Source organism: Corvus moneduloides, chromosome 2, assembly GCF_009650955.1.
Source record: "Corvus moneduloides isolate bCorMon1 chromosome 2, bCorMon1.pri, whole genome shotgun sequence".
NCBI lineage: Eukaryota > Metazoa > Chordata > Aves > Passeriformes > Corvidae > Corvus > Corvus moneduloides.
The window spans coordinates 40,720,715-40,739,244 of record NC_045477.1 but is presented as its reverse complement, the minus strand read 5'-3'; the positions used below and the strand labels follow the sequence as shown (position 1 = coordinate 40,739,244).

The following is an 18,530-nucleotide window of genomic DNA, read 5'->3' as shown; positions in this document are numbered from 1 at the left end:
CTCTGTACGGAACAAACACCTTAGACCTGGCATGATTCCTAACACAGTCTGGGGCTTTTTGTGCTATTCCAAGATCGTTCCTGTTGCAGCCATTCGGTATCGATTGTCATAGATCATTTCTCATCCTTAAGTAGGTTCATTTTCATTCCTGGTACATTAAGTACTGTTTCAACCTCAATCTGAATTGCTGTTTAATAAGACAAATAATCATAAGAAGTAATTACCCAACATTTAAGCTGATTTGCAGCTGCTGCAGTGAGGCAGCAAGATTATCAGAAATATTACATACATATTTCTATTCCTTTGCTTTCTGTCTTCAAGAACAAATGGTTTTGAATCCTCTAAACTTGGACTAAGAGACAGAAAATTACAAAATTTATCACATAGTCTAAATTTGAATATCTCATTTTTCCTCAGGAAACCTATTTAGTATTTCTTTTTCAATTCTCTAATCTGTTTATTAATATCTACTTACTATTAATATCTATTTACCTTGTGCTAAGATCTAGAGATTCTGATCAAAATATCAAAAATCTGAGTGAATCCCTAGAGCATACCCTATACCCTGCCCCTATAAAGCATCAATTTCATCTACATCATTTTTGACAAGAATTTGTCCAATCTTTTGTTACCACTATAATTGGTAATAGAAACTTTGCAACTGCATGATGCATTTTACTTAATCTGCAATTAGATCCTGTTCCCTATTGCGCTATCTGCGTCTTTATCTCTGGAACCTGAGCTGCTACCTCTCGTCTCATCTACTTTGCATATTGAAAAAATGGTGGTAAGTTTTCTGCTATAGCTTTTTGTGTTTTAGAAGGTTTCCATATTCCATATGAATTCTATATTCAAGGTAAACAGCCTTAAGTATGTCAATCTGTTTTCACAAATAAATTCACTAACCCTTGATTGTTCTCATTGCTTTTCTCTGGACTTGCCAGTAGCTGCATTTCTAAATCAGTCACACATGAAGCGTTAGGTATTTTTTTCATCTGAGAGCTATATTGTAGAGCTTAGTTAAAAAATACTTTGTTTTCTGTATGTTTGTCCTGTCCCAAACCTTCTGGTTGTACATCTCAGGATAGTGCTGTTTGGGCAGCAACATGGCTTTCACATTTCGTTTTTACCTTTGATCTCATGAGCCCTTTCTTGGCATCCCTTACCAGAGCAGTTTGTTCTTATGTAAGATAGTATTTTGAGCTTATACATGTTGGTTTACATCTTTTTCTCCCCTACATGATTGCTCCAGTTTGTCATGATAATTTCAAAATCTGAACCTGTTGTAGTCTGGTAATCCACTGCTTCCGTGATGCCATGTTCCCCCTCTTGCCTGCCCTAGCCCTGGCCCCCCCTCAGGCTCTTCCTATTGGTTCCTGTACCCCAACCCCACCCAGGGACCACCCCTGGACCCCTGGCAAAACCTCCCCGCGCCCAGACCACGAGGTCTCTCTACCTCCGGAGATCTCTGGGACAAGATGTAAGATTAAAATACTCTTAACCCACGTGGGGAGGTCCTTCTCTACCTCTTTTGTCATCACTGCGTTATAACACTGCTAGCTGCTGGAGCAAGATTGTGGGGCTGTCCGAAATGGACTCCGGGATGTGACAAGTCATAGGGCCCTAGGAAACCCTCTGAGCTCTTAGGAAGCTACAGCCTGCTAAGCTAAATCTAGCGGTTACAACATGAACCTTCCGATATGCTTCATTCTCAGTGAGGTAGCTGTGATCTGCAACTTAATATGAAGCTCTCTGTTCCATCATGTATTGGGTTGGCATGGCCAAGCTTTGGTAGCGGGGGGCTACAGGGAATGGTTTCTGTGAGAAGCTGCCAGATGCTTCCTCCGTGTCCAGCAGAGCCAATCTCTGGATGTGCCACTGGTCAAAGCTGGGCCAAGTAGAAATGGTAGTAACGCCTCTGTGATAACAGATGTAAGAAGGAAAATTATGGAGCAGTTGTAATTGTGGCCAGAGAAGAGCAGGGTGAGAATATGTGAGAGGAACAAGACTGCAGACACCAAGGTCAGTGGAGAAGGAGGGGCAGAGGGTGCTCCAGACACCAGAGCTGAGATGGAGAGAGAAGCCCATGCTGGAGCAGCCTGTCCTTGAAGGACTGCACCCCGTGGAAGAGTGACCCATGTTGCAGCACTATGGGGAGGACTCTTGCACATGGGATGGACTTACATTGGAGAAGTTAATGGAGAACTATCTCCCGGGGTAGGAACCCCACGTGGAGCAGGAGAAGGACTCCTCTCCCTGAGCAGCGGGAGAAAACCTCGGATGATGAACTGATGATAACCCCCATTCCCTGTCTCCTTGCACCACTGGGGGAAGAAGTAGAGCTGGGAAGGAGGGAGGGGTGGGGGGAAGGGATTTTTAAATTCTACTTATTTGACTTACTTTATTTTACTTATTTTGCTTATTATCCTGCTCTGATACTGCAGTAATAAATTCAATCAATATATGTAATTCGAGCCTGTTTTGCTGGTGATGGTATGTGATGAGTGATCTCTCCCAGTCCTTAACTCATGAACTTCATTATGTTTTCTGTCCCCTGTCCAGCTGCTGAGGGGAGTGAGAGAGCAGCTTTGGTCGGTGCCTGACATCCAGCCATGGGCAACCCACCACACATCATTAGACTCTTACTGAAAGTAGCAACTAGAAATAGGTCTAGAATAAGCATTTTAGAGTTCAACAATATAGGGTCAGTGCACTCTTCCCAGCAAATTAATAACTTCCGGCAGCTATTCTTAGAATGTAATTTTCCAGCTACTTTTGTATTTACCACCTAGTCCTATCTAGACCTTTTTTAGATTCCCTTAGAAAGTCCAGACTGAAACAGAAAATTAAAAGCAGTACTATCTACTCCCTCTCTAGCCACCTAACCATAATGCATAAAGATTATAAAATCCACAGTTAGATTTGTATGACAAAACTTAACTCTTACTGATCCCACTGGCAGCCATTCATCGTCTTCATACCTGTCAGGGGCTTAAAATAATGTATTTATTCCAGAGTATTTTCTTGTCATGAAGATTTATTTTTTCTAATTTCATTCTTCATACAATGTTGCCTTTATTCCAAAGATTTTACAGCCTGGGGAAAATAAGTCTAGGGGGTTCTTTGTTTTAAATATATTGGCAAATAAAGTATTACTTAATCCTCAGTCTATTGGGCCATTTGAAAATTGAGGCTATTCAAGAATCTAAATTGTGACAGGATTAGGCAGAAGGTTCTTTTTTTCATACTGAAATCTCATTAAAAGGTATGAAAGTAAAGATTAGTATTCAATTTTCAGTGGGGAAAAGAGTTAGCAGTGGCATCTCCTGGAGCTGAAAATGCCTAGCAGGTTCAAATAACAATTAGAAAAAATAATGGACAATATCTCCAGCAACAGATATTAAAATGTATGTTTAGAGATGTACGTTTTAATACCTCTAAAGCAATGTCTATAGATGCTGAAGCAGAAAAAAAGAGATTACAGAAATTACCTACTACATAGGACTACAAAGTACTCTACAAAATGGACAGGCTCCTGTAGTTTTCCCAGACAGTACTTTCTGTTGCCACCAATAGAGACATGATCTGAAACAGCAAATAATTTCCATATTTTTAGGATAGAATTTTTCCATATATAATTGAAAAAAATTCCACTGGAACAAAATAAATCCTAATAACTTAAGATGATGGCCACATTATCACTCAGGAGCAAGCTCTTGGGGTCAAGATAGATTACTGAAGATATTTGCTCCATACTCAGAGTCTAAATGGAAAACAGACACTGGGTAATAGAAACTGTGTGAAGAACAGAACTAAGAACGTCACAAAGCTATCGTAGAAACCCATGGTTTTCCCACACCTGAGATTCATTCTGTGAATGGATTCTTTACTCAAAAAGAATATGGTATATTTGGAAATGGTCCAAAGGATATCAGCAAAGATGGTATGAAAAATGTTTTGTGTGAGCAATGACTAAGCTAGGACTATTTAGTGTGAGAAAGGGAAGGTTGGGAGAAGGCTATATAAAATTATGAAGGCCACAAAAGGACATATAAAAATATTAGCCAGAAGTTATGATATATAACCAGCAGGAGCAAGGTCAAAAAAGAAAATAAAGGATTATGTTTTATCCAGGTGGTGCGCATATGCTTTCCAGAGGATTTCGTGGATCTGAGATGTTTATATGGGGCAGTAGTGCAGAGAATTGAGAGCAGAGAGTTGCTAAATTAAAAAAAAAAAAACAACACCTGAGATAAATGTGATTTCTGTGCCGAAAGTGATGGCTGGCTGGAAGGTCTTTGGGAAAAATGTCCTGGTCCTTCTCCAGGCATGCTCTTGGGTCAGTGTTAGGGACAATGTATAGAGGAATATTTTTCATGACCCAACATGCTTGGTCTTTTCTCACTCCAGTAAAATCGTGACCCACTGCTAGAAGTGAAGATAAGGACATGCGTGCTGATGAAGAAACATCAAGCCATTTAGTGTATTATTAGATTTTGTCAAATACTGGATTTAGGATTTTTTTTTTAACTTACTAAATAAAAAAAAGTTCTTTACAGTTATTGACTCAAAAAAGGAATAGACTTCTCTTAAATGCAAATGAAAATCTGTGAAAAAAACAAAACAAACCAACTAACTTGAAGTTCTAGCTGCGAGCTTTTTTTCCTCAATAACCTTTAGTAATATTCATATTAACATCATGTCCCAGAGTACTGTCATGACAATTGAAAAACTGTCCAAGACTAAAGATAAGTGTTAGTAAGAAATCATGCTACTGTTGCACCATGGAGATCTTGAATTTCAGTATACTCTGTGTTCTTGACATACTGCTTGAGGAAAGAGCCTTCTGAAGTAAGAAACATGCAAACAAACAAACAAACAAAAAGTTTATATTTTAAATGTACATATGCTTTGCAGCACTATACAGTCTTGTTTCACTGCTTTCCAAATGTCTAGCAAGGCTTCAGACATGCCTGAAAGGCAGTTGGCATGTGTGCAAGCTAGACAAAGTGGGAGGTAATAGAGATTGGCAGAAGGAATTGTCTGAGGTTTTGGATAAATCTGCAAGAGCTGTCTCAATTAAGGGAGTTTTTTAGCTTCTTAACAAAATGGTTCCCTACTGGAAGTCCTAAGTAGATCAAATACTGTTACTGGCCTTTCAGATTGTACCATGGAAAGGAGCATTTTTCAACTGATGCCGACCATTGGATTACAGTCTACTATTGTAGAGGAAAATCCCCACACAGGAATACTCTGGTTTAGTGAGGAGTATCCAGAAATTACATTTGTGCAGGAGGCATTAAAATGAAACAGACTCTTGATCATTTTGTAATCCTCAAAACCTTTGTCTGGATTTTGAACTTCATTTCAATACCTAGTTTCGTACAAATTCAGATGCCACTTCTTCCCAGTAGAGTCTGGGTCAGCTGTGTGTCAGCTATGTGTGAGGTTAACAGACATCACCAACTTGGAGATCTGTATCTCAACAGGAAGCTGATTTAGAGTACTGAAGAAAGTATAGTTTCTAAAAATACCTCCCGAATCAAGCTAGATTAAGAAACATCTTTTACAGAACTAAAAACTGACACCCCTGGAGCTCAAAGATTTAGATCTCCAACTGTGATTCATGAGTGGTAGTTCAAGTGTGTTCCCAAATATCATTCTAGGAATCATAGTAGGATTCTTTGTTTTACACTTTTACCACTCCAGTGGTATCCTCTCTGCTTCTATTGTTACAAGTCTGGTAAGAGACAGAAAAGAGCTCTAACAAAGAATGGAAGTTCAACAATTTTTTTTCCCCTCACAACTGTTTCTGGTGAAAAAATTCTGAACTATGGAATTTGATGCTGATATGTATTAAAGCGCCTAAAACCATTATGTATAAAGAACAGTAGAGTCTCCAAATTTTGGCCTATATTGCAGAATTTATCTTAATAAGCTGCACTATACTCTGCCTAAGGATGAAGTTAATCAGTGACTCGGTTCAAGAACATGCAAAGTGCACAGAAGAACATTTCTGGCCATGCTAGACCCTGAGGTAAAAGTAGAACCTCTCTTTCAGAGCAGCATTTGCTTCAAGCACTCTTCCCATCCTACCTCCATCTTCCTACTCTCAGAGGGAAGCACAAAAGACCTGGCCTTCTTTGAGCATCCTATCCTTGGGATAAGAAAAGTTACAGAGGAGAAATATTAACAAGTTCTGTTATAACATAGTTCTTAACAGAAAACGTCAATGAGATATTTTATTCCGTTTAATAGAACAAGGTTGGCTTTTAAAAATACAATTCCCTGATTATTTTTATGTTCAATTAAGAAAAAAAAAATCAAAGTTTTTCCATTATGCACTCTGGTATATATCCTATCTGATGTAAACATATAATGAATCCTTTTCATTAGCAGGGTTATTTTAAGCACGCTTATGTTCTCTGCGGTTTATATCCAATTTTACCACATACTCCAAATAAGAACAAACAGAACATATTTCAGGCTTTTACTGCAGCTAAATATTTGCACAAAAGAATGTGGAAAGTATTTAAAAGTTCAATGAGTCTATTGAGATAACAGTAGGGGTCATGAATATGCAGTGTTTCTAGCAAAACCAGGAAATACTGATCAACAAAAAAACCTGAACACTGTCCTGCATAAAAATTTTCAGCTCTCAACCCATGGTAATTTGCATCTGCCATTCTCATTCTTTTTTTAAGCTGACTGACCCTTTCAACTCCTTTCAACATGGAATTTAAAGACAGAAGCAGGTTTGTATTTGCCTTAGATTTATTAAATATTATATATACATTAAAGTATATTAATATATATAAATATACATAATTTATATATTAAATATATAAGATCATAAAGTTCAGCACCTAAAAAATAAGAATTCTCTTTCATTTACATTTCTTTTCAGATTTCTGAGATTTTATTGCTGTCACTTAAGACTAACTATCTTGTTAGAAGGCAGTCAAGATGCAGAGTAAGATGTCCAGTGTTAACCTTTTTAGCTAATTACAATCTATCTGAACTCAAGAGAAAGGATAACAACATTTTCTGCCACTGACTTTTGAGTACTTCACCTTGGCCTGTGGAGGGATTAAGAGGCAAGGCAGTTTCATGTCTTAAGTTTTCAATCTCTTTCTATGATTAAGTGCTGACAATACGGTTTTCACATACCTATTTTCATTTCATGATGAAAGCTGCATTTCTACAAGTTAAGATAAATGAATCTCTACATACATAATTTCGAGACTAATTCTTTAATAATCAAAAAGAAAAAGAAAAAAGAAGTACAGTTTACAGACATTTTGCCAATATACTAAGGCCCTTGTTTCAGTTTTCTCAAAAACTATACAGCCTCTGATTAATATTCCAGCAGAATTTACAGAGAAACATCACACCAGTTGTATTAGGCACTGTTCAGACACACATATTCCTCTTCCAAAGAGCTCAGAGTTTGATTGCAAACAAGAAAATTGAACAGAAATGAGACTGATGGAGACCAATAAAATAAGCTCAAGCAGCTCTTGAAGACAAGGCAAAAAATAAGAGTGAGACATGGGCTAATAACTTTCTCAGGAAGATAATAATGAAAATTTGCTTCTATCCTGTGGAAGCAGCTATCAACATACATTTTCCCTTTAATTTTTTTAAACCCCTTATTTTTCCAGCTTGTAAATGACAGAGCCATGTACACACTGCAATGGTCTTATAATAGTTGCTCATCCACTTGAATGAAAACAGACTAACACTGACTGCCTAGAAGGAGCAGCAAGAAACCTCTTATAAAAGCCAACTGTGCATCCTGTGCACTCAGCCACAGTTAGTGTTTACCAGCAACAATTTCCTTCCAGTTACATTCAAAGCTTTGGTGAACCTACCTTATTTCCACACCATTAACTTCCAAACTTTTTTTTCTTCCCACTGTCACTCACCATGATCTCTTCTGTGTTTTTCTATCAAATCCAATAACTTCTCCAGCAGTCTCGCTCTATCTCAGAGCAAATCCAGACCTTGCTTCTTCTAAACAGCCTTTCTCTCATTTGCATCTGTTTTTCCGAGTAGTCGGTACAATACCTTGAAAATTTCTTATCATCATTATTCTATGTTTATCCCAAAAGTATGAAGTGTCCCATAATTCCAGGTGTGGTAGGCAGAGGCAATATAACTGAGTTACTTAAAGGAGCAAGACACAATGCTTCACTTGCCCAGGCAGCAGTATTATTGTGCTAAACACCAAACAGTTCATGGTTGGCAGTGCTCTGAAGCATGGGACTTTATCTCCTTTAAATAGGATTAGCAAATGAAAATATGTATTCTAGTTTCACAGAGCAGGATTATCAGTGAACCAGTACATTTCTGTGATGTTCCTTTTAGCTCTATTTTCTGATGAGCACTAACACAGCTTTTGTTAATCTCTTCTGTGAAAAAATGCACATATTCAAACATGTTCTACATGTTAGATTGCAGGTTTAGACTCTCCATTTTAGATCATCTCTTTAGTAAGAATAATAGAAATCTCCCAGTCATAAATTTTCCTAATAGAGAAGGAAAAGTTGTGTCGTAGAGTCACTACAAATAACAGAGCAGCTTAATGCAGAAAATATATAGCCATTTCAAATACTGTGTCCTTTCAGTTTTAAGGTATCCATTTTATATAAACACATTTAAAAATAAAAGGAAATGTTGCTGCACAAGTTTTCCTTTATGACTCTCTGAAGAGCAGGTTTTGATAGTTAAAAATTTTTGGTAAGTCCCTGAAAATGGTAAATCATCTGCTCACATTAATTCAGTGTTGGTTCAGAAACACTGAATTTGTCATCTGAAGCGTCACGGTATGTCTCTGAAACAGGCTGTGATGGTTTTGGCTGGGAGAGAGTTAATTTTTTTCACTGTGACTAGTATGGGGCTGTGTTTTGGATTTGTCATGAACACAGGGCTGATATTATAGAGGTGTTTTTGTTGTTGCTGAGCAGGGCTTACACAGAGCCAAGGCCTCTTCTGCTTCCATGCTGCCATACTGGTGAGGAAGTTGGGGTTCCATGGGAGGTTGAGAGGCAACACAGATGGGACTGGTGACCCAAATCAACCAAAGTGATATTCCAGACCATATGGCACCATGGTTAGTATATAAAGCGGGAGGAAGAAGAAGGGGGAACTTTTGAAGTGATGGCATTTGTCTTCCCAAGTTATTGTTACACATGGTGGTGCCCTGCTGTCCTGGAGGTGGCTGAACACCTGTCTGTCAATGGGAAACAATGAATTAATTCCTTGTTTTGTTTTGCTTTTGTGCATGGCTTTTGCTTTCCCCGTTAAACTGTCCTCATCTCAACCCAAGGGTTTTCTAGATTTTACCCTTCCAATTTTCTCCCCAACCCTGCTGGGGGGGAGTGAGCAAGCAGCTGCATGGGCCTTGAGTTCTGAGTGGGGTTAAACCATGACACAGGCTCATGAAAATTTATAATGTAGTCTTATACCGAAACAACATAAGAAAGACTTCCATGAACTATTTCCATACTTACTATAAGTTCATCCTCATTACACATTCCTTGGTTTTATTTGCAATTTAAAATGTGATGTAATACACTTATGCACAAAAAACACCCTAAATTCCTGAACTTTCACTGAACAGCAAATTTAGCAGCCTGAGCATGAATTATCTGAGTTGTTTCAACATGGCAGTTGAGATACTCAGAAACTTACTTTCCAAAGAATGGCTGGCATTTATGGTTTGTGGGACAAACTCCTGTTAAATGTGTGAGGGAAATAACAGAATCAAACAAAAATCAGAATTTTTGTTTCCCTTTACAGTTGTAAGAAATAAAAACATCAGTTACACAGGATGTAAATCTCTCATTTGTATTTGTGAAGAGTCAGGACCCTGAATTTTAGGAAACCAGTGTTCCAGCTGTTCAAGAAGTTAGTCAACAGGACCTGCTGGGAAACTGCCTTCAGGGACAAGGGAGAAGAACAGAGCTGGCAGATCTTTAAGAATGCTTTCCATAGAGTGCAAGAGCTTTTAATCATCAGGTGCAAAAAGTCAGGCCGAGAAGGCAAGAGCCCAACATGGATGAGTGAAGAACTGCTGGCCAAACTAAAGGGCAAGAATGAAATACACAGACAAGGGAGGCAGGGACAGATATCCTGGGAAGAGTCCAGAGACACTGCCCAGTTGTGTAGGGATGGGGTCAGGCAAACTATGGCACAGCTGGAGCTGGACTTGGTAAAGGGTGCAAAGAATAAGAAGAGTTTCTACAGGTATGTCAGCCAGAAAAGAAAGGTCAGAGAAAGTGTACCTCCTGTAATAAGCAAGGCTGGAAAACTAGTAACTGTGGACAAGGAGAAGGCTGAGGTACTCAACAACTTTTTCCTCAGTCTTCAATGGAAATCACTCTTCCCACACCTCTTGAGTGAATGGATGGCAAGACGGACTGGGGAAGCAAAGTCCTTCCCACTGTAAGAGAAGATCAGCCTCATTACCACCACCACTGAGCATAAATAAATAAGTCTCTGGGACTAAAAATAAGGCAGAAATCTTTAACAATGAGGGTGGTGAAACACTGGCACAAGATGTCCAGGGATCTGTTAGATGTCCCATCCCTGGACAATTCAAGGCCAGGTTGGATGGGGCTCTAAGCAACCTGCTCTAGTTGAGCACGCCCCTGCTTCTGGCAGGGGAATTGGAGTAGATGACCTTTAAATATTCTTTCAGGAAAATAATATTCTATTATGCTATTTAATGATTTACTTAAAAGATAATGCAAAGGTTATAATTTAAAAGGAATACATTTTATATACCACATAATGCAACAGTGTCTTCTCCATAATCAATTAATATGGATCACCCTGCTGATTTTTCTCTATTGCTTAATTTATTCATGTACACCTGGATACGAAAATAACTTTTTATGTATGGAAATAATTAATATTTGTACCCCAATGAAAAGAATCAAAATATTTTAAAGCAACAGAGTTTATCCCTATCTGCTACAAAATTGTTATAAAAGAAAGAAAAAATAGTATGTATAATACACAATTAATAATACCTTATGATATTTCCTCATAATTTGTAAAACCAAAGCAAAACAGTCCTTTTCAATACAACTAAGGGCTATAATGCTAAAACTGCCAGCTAATAGGCTAGACAATTGTTGCCTTCATTGCAGACAGTGTCAGACTGATAGAACAACTAGAAAGTTATACAAGAGAATAATAAATGCCATTCTGAGCTGTTTTGCCTTCCAATTATTAACGAGGTGACAGCAACTTCCAATGCGAACCAACACTAGAATCTAAAAAATCAGGGCAAAAATTTAAGTCACCAAATTAATTGTTTTAACAATTAATAGACATAGGGGAAGGAAGATAAATAGATAAATAAATAAGAATAAAGAGATGCAGACATCCACAAAGCGAAACTGTTTTCCAATCTTGGAATTAGAAAATTCTGTGTTTAACAACTGACAGAATAATAACCTCCTTTTGCAGGAAAATATAGTAAGTAGACATAGGCTTCAGCATATTTAACAGCCATCTAATTTCATATAATCACATCATTTGAAATATCACTTCAAACAAAGAAGCAGTAAAATACATGCAAATTCTCTGTTAATTCTCCCCTCTAAAATATCTTTTCTGGTCTCTATCCTCCTCCCCCTTCTTTCTTCACCCTAGAAAAGATTTCTGCCTCTCACAATCTTGATTGCTCTGATGACCTCAATCAAAAGGCAATTATCCATCCAGGATGGAAGGTAATTATTCCCATCAAGGGGAGATTGAATGCACCTGAATAGACAGCTGCAGTTCTTCCAGGGATTACATTATTACTATAGAAACTGCCTCAAATAATTTGTGATGCATGTCAAATTTATGATAAAAACTTGATTTGTTTGCAAGACAACTACTTTTCCTATTTCATCTAACACTCACTTTAAGGCAAGAGCAACAGTCAATTGTAAGTTACTTTAATATATAAGTGACAACTGTCAGCATGCAACCATCTGCTCAGAAGTGAATGACATAAAATCAGGAAAGGGAATTGAAGCTACAAATAGATATACATTATATAATTCCAGACAGAGCCAAAAGCATGAATACTTCAGCCCAAGCTTGCCAATATCCTGCTGTAGGGACAAAAGTATAGGGACAATATATATTTTATATATATAAAAGAAAAACGCAAAGGCTCAGTAAGAAAATAAGTTTAGTCAGCCTATTTATCTTCAATTCTAGATGGGATAAATTTTTAATCTAGGAGAGAAAAAATGTAAAATCTTTAAGTTATTATGAAAGATTTATATGTCAATATTTACAACAATGTCCCATTTTTAAAAGAGTCTGGCAACCTACCTGCTCTCAGACTCTTGAGGACTTATAAGTCCCCTGATTTGTAAGGTGTATCTTAAGTGCTGAGCTTTGTCTGGAAATTTTGGGCAAGGATTCTAATCACTGCAATCACTGCACATGCTAAAATACTGCCTTCCTTAGGAAGAGTTATAAGATTGATAAATGATTTCTAGTATCAAAATTCATTAGATTTAAAAGGGTTAAAAGGGACCGTTTCCCTTACCAGTGTTTGTCTCCTAAAAGGTATAAAGCACAGAAGGCTGAATCAGAATGCATTTTACTCACTTACTGCTGAATTATGAGGCATCTTAATAGAAAATCAGCCAAAAAACCTGTTGTTAAACCTTTAATTTTATTAAAGATTATTCTTCTGCATAGGCTACAACTGTAAATCTTGCATTTTAATGCCAGCAAAATATATAAAAGTTACCATTCTAATGCTAATAGACTGCCATAAATCTCGGCAGTAAGGTCACACAATATAGTGTTAATTAGGTACATACATGGCATATTTAATTTAGAAATAAGGAATTTTCTATTGTAATCTTATAGCTGTTCATTCTTGGAAGTATAGAATCAAGTCTCATTGACTTACTAGTCTTAAATTTATCTTTTTTCTATAGTTTCTTTTGAGACACTAAAGTCACTAAAATCACTTGTATTATTGTTATTTTGAAAGTGTATCACACAACAGCCTCTCTTTTAACTTGTAGTCTAAAAGCCTCAAAGATTTTTTCAGCACCTTCATCTTTTCACCATCATCTCAGTCATCTTTCTGTAGTTCACCGACATATGAGAAAAGAAGGGAGAAGAGGAGGGAGTACAGTGTGGTAAAAGAAAACCGTAAGAACAGAAGGGGACAAGTATTTGCATGCCTATTGCAAAATCCTTTTTTCACTTTTCAAAGTAAAAGACATAGCTGAGTTTCCAGACTGCAAAATGGTAGCTGTTCAGTTCAACTGGCTTTGCTCTTGCAAACACATGTTTTTCTGCTTTCTTTTTGGTTCTTTGTATGTTACAAAAAGTTTAAGGTGCAGTCAAAGTTCACTTCCTAAAGCCTTCTTCACGGCTAACTAAACATACAAGTCCTTGTTTGGCTTCACTTCTTTTTTTAACACTACTTAGAGCTATGCGGTGGTTTCTATCTTGAAATTCTCGGTGATCAATGTCAGTTCATATATAAAATAACTTTTCTTTTTTCCGTGAAGAGAATAGCAGAAATGTATTGTAGAGTGCTTTATTAAAAGTTTGTGTGCAACAGATATGGATAAAAGAAAACACAAAACCATTTTGCTTCCTGGGTAACTTTTGTATGTATGACTGCTATTCAAATTATCTTTAGATTCATAATTGCTGCAATTAAATTTTGCAGGTTGCTAAATAACTGTCAGCCCATCCATTTTTAAATGATTGTCGGTTTCTGATTTATCTATGGACAAACTGGTTCCAGACATTGTGATATATTATATAGTGATCCCAGCGACTGAGGCCTGTTTCCCTCTATCTTAACTCGATATTGATATCAGATAGTCTCCTGGTAGACACTTTTCTATTTGGTCTTGATCCATGTAATGCAAGCTCCTTGTCAGGATCATGCAAGTTTTGTACACAAAACCTCTCCAATCCCTTTTGGATATTCAGGGACCGTGGGGAAATTGTGCACGTAAGGAGGCCAAGTGTCCAGATTTCTAGATTTGCCTTAGTCTTCAGTTAGGAACATGTTGTTGATGAGTTATCTTAAAATGATTGTTTTTTCAGGCTAGGTTAAAGAAAAATGCAAAAAAAGAAGAAATTATTCAAAACATCCAAAATAGCTGACAGAGTTACCAAAAAAAAAAAAAAAAAAAAACAAAAGGAAGAGGTAATCAGTATTTAATCTGCTTGCCCTATGACTAAATTAAAAAATCCCTTTATCCAGCAATTGTGAACTTTGGCATCTGTGGATTTTATTTTTCCTCCTGCCTCATACCCCAGGGGTCACCCCTGAAAGAAAATCTTGCTGTGGCAAGACAGACTTGGGGTTAGAATTAATTTCCATTTTTGAGCCCTCCAGTGTATCTAGAGGGATTTCAGTTGTTTTTTCTAAAATCGATTTACTTCTCTTTCATTCTAGTGATGGTCTGAGCATCCATTGGAATCCAAAAAACTTTCTTTCACTTCTTTAGAAATGCAGATTTCTTTTTAGACCAGATCAGTTCTTATACCTGACAGGCAAATTAGCCATTCCTTGACTCGATGAAGATATAGACTCCCCTGTCTCTTTATGTTTGGGTGACTCAGGGTGCATTTCTACATTACAGAAATTGCCCATTACTGATGGCAGCAGTGAAGTCACTTCTTCCCTCTGCTTTCCTGACATTATATCCAAATGACACAGAACATACCTAGGCTTCTCCATGGAAACTTGCATGTCCACATTGATGAATAGAGTGAAAACAAACACCTAAATGGGATATATGGTTCATAGCTGGTTCTTCACAAAGAGACAGACATGAGTGAAATTAGCTTTTCTGACATGACAACGGGACTGGGAATATCAAACTCCAGTCCAAACATCCCTCCTAGGAGAATATTATGATATAGAGCCCTTTTTATTCGAACCCCTAAGCTCTTGCAGTTTAACAGTGAGGATCTCCTCTTTCCTTACTGCTCTTAAAACACTGAGGCAAGCTAGTGTGCAATCAGAAAAGTGATAGCAATAGCTGCTGTAGCAGATGACCTCTTTGAGAAATAGTGCAGTAAGAAGTTATAAATTTGGAGCAAACAGACAAATTGTGCCTGGGCCTCTGGATAGACCTGTTGCTGCATCGATTAACAAAGCTGAATATTCTGTTTGTTGCTGCCAAACAGTAATCAAGGTGTCTTGGGTAACCTAAATAACTAAATTAGTAATGGTTATCCTCAAATAGTTATGCTTATGGATGAACTAATAAGTTTGTTAATAAGTCCGGAGCAAAACACCCTCCACACAGAGACTATTTTAAGGGTAAATCAGAATAAGGTGACTTCCAGGAAAGAGTACATTACCTAGTAGCACCAAACTTATCAATTTTATATTGGCAAGAACTGCTGATTAGAAAATTTTATGGCATGCTGTGATATAAAGCTTTAAATTATGGAGTTGCCACTTGCACTGGATATGCCTTACAAGAGATTTATATGAATCTTTAAAGGTTTATACATTTAAATATTCCTTTAAAGACCTATACAACATGTAGACTACTTTAAAAGATATACACTTGGAAACCATCAAAGCTCATAAGTAATTTAAAATGAGAACAAGCAAAAATTAGTAATAAATCACATTAACAGCATATAAAGCCCAAATTACCATTTTAAGAGTCCTGGTTTTGTTTCTGACCCTTAATAACAAAACAGAGAGAAATTGAAAGAAAAGAAACAAACAAAAGGAAAAAGTTCTGCTTTAGAAGTGTTGAATTTGTAGAAGTTAATATGATTACAAGACAAATGTGAACTTTCTATCACACTTTATATATTTACATGTAGGCTCTTTTGGGACTGTAGTATGAGTCTGTTTAAATACGATGCTGCTCCATCTTTATTGCTTTTCTAATAATAAACAATAATGAATGACTGCAAACACCTATTGCAGAAGTGGATGAGAGATGGATATAATGAACACACCAACAGAATGTATTTTAAAACCAATATGTGATTGTAAGTATGCATAAAACCAATTATATAAGTAATGCCTGCATCACTCATACTGTTTTGCAGATCAACAGACATTTTAAAGTTCCTTGTAATAAGAACTTTCCTGATTGTTACCCAGGGAGGAGATTTCAAGCAGTCCTTTTTGAAAAAACAAAAGAGCAACCAACAATTTTTTGAGCTTTATTTCCTGTGTTAGAAACTGAGAGCCTTTATACAATTATTGAGGAACACAGTTAAAAAACCACGCTTCTTAGAAATACACTAATTCCTTGCTAGGCAGACCATCTGTGGCAGGAGCTTAATCTTCAAATTCAGTCTCAGCTTAAATCTGAAGAGGCTAATACAGGCAGTGAGTGCTAAATGGAAGGAGGGAGTCAGAGTCTGACTACCAGACACAATTCACTGGTTTATAGCAATCATGGTTTATGCTAATCTATTTTCATTTGCTCTGAAACCTGCTAAGAAAGCTAGTGAAGCATGGCTTTAGCTGCAGAGCAGTCTGTAGCCTGCAGCCCACCTGACCACGGCCTAGCAAGATCCTCTCTTGCCTTCATCATCCATATGGTACTCTGCCTGTCTCCAAATGACTACTTTTTATCCAATATACAAAGCAAATATTTTGCTGAACACTATTTAAAAAAAAAAAAGTAACTTCAAATTTATGTGATAATTAAAAAAAAAGCCTTTTTCCTGCACACATTATGTAGTCAGAATGACTTAACAGAGTTTGAGCCCTCTCCAGTTGCATTAATTCTGATATTGATGTGATTCTTGCAATCTCATTCCTTGTGCTAAGAGAAGACACCTGAAAGTGCACAGTTTTCTGCCAGGTTAGTGTGCTGAAATGCCTTGGGATAAGGACTGAGGAGTTGAAAGAGAGATGGCAGGACTGCGCACAAGCAGGCTAGGAGGAGGGATCACAGGTAGCTTGAAGCTGGGTTAAGGCTGCAGGGGAGCCCCAGGCTCCATTGCCACATTCCTACAGAGGAGAGGACACAGGTAGGACATAATAGATTTCACTTTTCCGTGGCTGTGCTGAAAATGAACTCAAGACTGAGGTGGTTAAAGAGACTTAAATGACTAATGACTTGATGAGTCTCATGGGTGCTAATATTGTCTAGGATTTCTTCTCTCCCTTACAACACCCAAATGTGCTTTCTGTAAGATCTGTAGGATAGGCAACAAGACGTGATAAAAATGCAGTGATCCCAAAGCTACTCCCTGCCACATAACCTTAGTGTAGCAATGGCTGTCACCAAAAGTATGGATATAGAGTATGCTAGATGTCAGCAACAGAAGCAGCTGGGTTATTGTATTAGAAAAGTCAGCATGCCTGGAGCACAGGATGACCCACACTGAGGGACATTCAGCCTCTGAAAATGCAGCATCAGGGCATGACAGTTCTTACACTTTACAATAAGATAGAGAAAATATATATAATGCCCCTAAGACAGATTCCTGGATGTCATCTCCCATCACAAAGGTTTTACTCACATCTTTTAATTTTAATTTCTTCCTGAAGGAGTCAGTAGAAATCAAGGATAAGTACAGAACTGCCATACGTAAAATTCTGATCCATCACTGTACACATTTCAAAATCTTAAAGTACAATTTCTCCTTAATCATTATGTGATTTCTGTAGACAGATACCACTGTTTAGGGAAAGTGGACGTTCTACAAATACAGGGATGAAACAACCTTGTAAAATTAAAAAATATCCACATCATATTTGAATCCACCTACATGGAAACTGCATTCAGAATAAATATGCCCACTCTCTCCAAATATCTGCTTATTTGATGTGTTAAATGAATTAAATATTCCATCAGGCATCATCAAAATAGAGTGATGTAACTGCAGAATTGTGTGCAAACTCAAAAATACTTATTTCATGCCCATTTCTTGTATAACAAATGATTTAAACAGTGTCGGTTTTGTCATAACAACACAGAAAAATAAACAAATATTTTCTAGATTGAATTCTATTATAAAATCAATTAGGTAGCACTACCCAAAAGAGTACTTATAAACAGCACACTTATATAGTCTGTAAAAAAAAAAAAAAAAAGCAACTAGGAAAACTATCTTTAAAAAATAATTTTGTTCTACATGAAGGAAATTGAATAAAGCCTATTTATCTACCACTCTGTGTCTTCAAAATCATGTGTCCACAAATATAGTACCATCAGCTTCTTGCAGCATCCCAACCATATTGGTGTGGGTTAAGAGAAAGCGTATTCTGTGCTTAATTTATCACTCTACATAGTAGTTTGCTCACCAGATGTACTGAACAGAATGTAGAACATCCACATTCTACCTAAATTTATCCCAGTAAAGCATTCGGAGATTTTTTTTCTCTGCTTAGATTTTTCACTAAATTTTGATGAACAGCAACATTGAGTATTCCTTCAATGTTCTCTAGAGTTGGATAATGAGTTCTGCTATTACTGGTGTGGAAGAGAAAGAATTTCCTCACAGATAAATGACTAAATTGCATAAACCTTATGTCCTGTTGA

At 37.2% G+C, this 18,530-nt stretch overlaps 1 protein-coding gene across 8 annotated transcripts in view; it reads right to left on the bottom strand.

The window, feature by feature from the left end:
- The window catches only part of CNTN5 (contactin 5), a 620,272-nt gene that overhangs the window by 376,163 nt on the left and 225,579 nt on the right, over window positions 1-18,530 (bottom strand). The window contains exon 1 of one of the 8 annotated variants that reach the window (XM_032099226.1): window positions 7,929-8,207. The exons of the other annotated variants lie outside the window; for them this stretch is intronic. The gene's annotated coding sequence lies outside the window, so the exon portion shown is untranslated. Of the gene's footprint in view, window positions 1-7,928; window positions 8,208-18,530 lie in introns of those variants that run through there. 8 annotated transcript variants of the gene reach the window in all.